Below are 2,750 nucleotides of genomic sequence, written 5' to 3' on the forward strand. Positions count from 1 at the left end.
CCGGGCACGGTCCCGAGTGGGGACGTCCGCCCCACCCGCCCGGGACCTAGCCGCGCAAGCCTGGGGTGCCGGGCAGGGGCTGCGTGCCGTGCGGGTCTGGGTCGGAGCTGCTGCCCCTCGAGTGCCAGCACCGCCTGGGCACCGTGGGTCTGCGCTCCCCGGGCCTCGCGTCCCCTCCTTGCGGCGTCCGCGAGGTCCCGGAGCATTCCGCAGCCCGGCCGCTGCCCAGGGAAGCGGGCTGCCGCGCGCTGCGCACAGCCTCGGTTCCTCCCCGCAACTTCCCGGTGCCCTGGAAAGGACTCCGGGAGAGGTGCGGATGAAGACAAACAAAGAGAAGAAAGTTGTCAGCACTGCCTGTCACCGCCAGGACGCTAACCGCCCGGAACTCGCCAAGCGCAAGTGGCGGAGAGAAACTCCCTGCTGGGCAGGGGCCTCTCCGTCAGCCGCCGGACAGTGCACGCCGCGCCTGCAGCCGGCCGGCCCGCAGGGGTGTTCGGGGAGTGAGTAGTGCGAGCCTGGTGTTAGATCCAGAGCCATCCCCTGAGGAGGGACAACCCGAGAGCACCAGCCCTGAAAATGCCCATGGCTCTGGGCAGCGGGACAGGTACATAGAATCACAGTGTGGCTTTCTGGAGCCGGAGTGCATGGCAAGGCAAGGACCACACGTTACCACACAAACACACTTCCTTTCACGAGACTGCACCACAGAAACACAGTTCCGGAGCCAGGTGAGTGGATGCCACCAGTAATCCCAGTCCTCAGGAGGGAGGCCGAGGCAGGAGGATCGCGGGAAGTTGGAGGCCAGCCTGGTCTACATAGTGAGCTCAAGGCCGGTATGAACAGCATAACGAGACCCGGTCTCAAGGAAAAAAGGAACAAACAAAAAACAAAGACGACTGCAACTGAGGGACAGATAGGGAGGGAAGAAGGGAAAGGACTGGTCTGTCCAATCTGCTTGTGACGTCACACACTGACACTAGTGCGCGGCTGCATGTCAGGACGGGGTACACACTCGGCACCTGCTCGCCGGACTCATTTGGGCGCGCAGACAGGTGTGTTTTCCGTTTTCCTCACCAATACCTGTCAGCACAGCTTTCTGCTTGAGTAGCCCCGTTGCAAATCCCAGACAAATGAGCACGCTGAACCTAACACCCTTCCAGCCGCTCCTCCTCTGATAAGCGGAGGAGGAGATCTGGTCGCAGAAAGCAGTAGTCAGGGGCAGCCTAAACCAGGACGCGGAGGTGAGGGGAGAAGAGGGAAAGGACAAGGTGGAAAGAGTGGGACTTACCAGAAGGGGGCGGGCGGAGCAAGCTCAGTTCCAGGTGTCCCACTGTGAGCACTGTGAGGATGTGGGCCTGTGGGTGCCACGTTTCAAGAAAAATTGGAAAGCCGTAGTTTGTTGGTTTTTTGGTTTGGGGTGTGTGTGTGTGTGTGTGTGTGTGTGTGTGTGTGTGTGTGTGTGTGTGTGTGTGTGTGTTTGAGACAGTGTTCCTGTGTAGCAGCCCAGGCTGACCTCAAACTCACATCAATACTCCTGGCTCAGCATCCCGAGTGTGTGTGTGTGTGTGTGTGTGTGTGTGTGTGTGTGTGTGTGTGTGTGTGTGTGTGTGTGTGTGTTTGAGACAGTGTTCCTGTGTAGCAGCCCAGGCTGACCTCAAACTCACATCAATCCTCCTGGCTCAGCATCCCGAGTGCTAGGATTATAGGTGTGTGCCACCATGGGTAGAGGAAATTCCGTTTTAAGTCAGATTTTGTAGTCTGTCTGTTTGGGTTTTTGTTTTTTTTGTTTTTTGAGACAGGGGCTTGTCTAGGCTGGCCTTGAGCTCACCATGTAGCCTAGGCTGGCCTTGAACTTGCAGTGATCCTCCTGCTCAGCATCCTGCTTGCTGGGATAGCAGGTGTGTACCACCACACCCAGTTTAAATCTTTTAGTTTTTAAATGTTGGTCATAATTACAACTTTGAGAAAATACTGTTTTACACACCTGTAATCCCAGCACTGGGGAGGATGAGGCAGGAGGATCGTTTTTTTTTTTAGTTCAAGGTCAGCCTGGGCTACAAAGTGAGCTCAAGGTCAGCCTGAACTGCATAGTGAGACCCTGTCTCAAAAAGGCAAAGAAAAAGAGAAAATACTGTTTTAGGCACTCGCGGCTGGAGTCAACCAGGCACATTAGTAGGGCTCTTCTGGTGTTAGTCAGAGCTGGGGGTTGAAGGAGCTGGGGGAGGTAGGAGAGGAGGACCAAGGTGGCGGGTGTCAGCCTCAGGTACCAAAGCGAGGTTGCACCTAGAGGCCTCCTGAGTGGACTTGGGGGATCCAATTCTCCCAGACTCTCTACTTGACATGGGTGGGGGAGGAGAGGATTAATGACAAGAGGACAGTTGCTCTTAGAATGAGAGATAGGTGATTATTCTTACCTGACTCTGTCATTTTTTTTTTTAATTGAAGTGAAGAACAGCAGTGCAGACAAATTAAAAGCAGAGAGAGATGAAAGCTAATTGAAGAACAAGTGGTTTTTTAGATAAGCTGTTCAACTCCTCCTGTACTGAATACAGTGTTTGGTTTCTCTGAGCACAGACTTTCAAATTAAGTATTAATACTGAAGCTTTAAAAATTTGACCATTTCAAAAATGTTAATAAATTGAAAGTGTTGCTAAAAAACAAAATACTGTTTTAGCTGGGCAAGGTGGTGCATGCCTGGAATGCCTGCATTCTGAGAGGCAGAGGTAGGTGGATTGCAAGTTCAAGTGCAG

The sequence above is a fragment of the Chinchilla lanigera genome, unplaced genomic scaffold (genome assembly GCF_000276665.1).
Source record: "Chinchilla lanigera isolate Chin_1 unplaced genomic scaffold, ChiLan1.0 scaffold00017, whole genome shotgun sequence".
NCBI classification, from domain to species: Eukaryota; Metazoa; Chordata; class Mammalia; order Rodentia; family Chinchillidae; genus Chinchilla; species Chinchilla lanigera.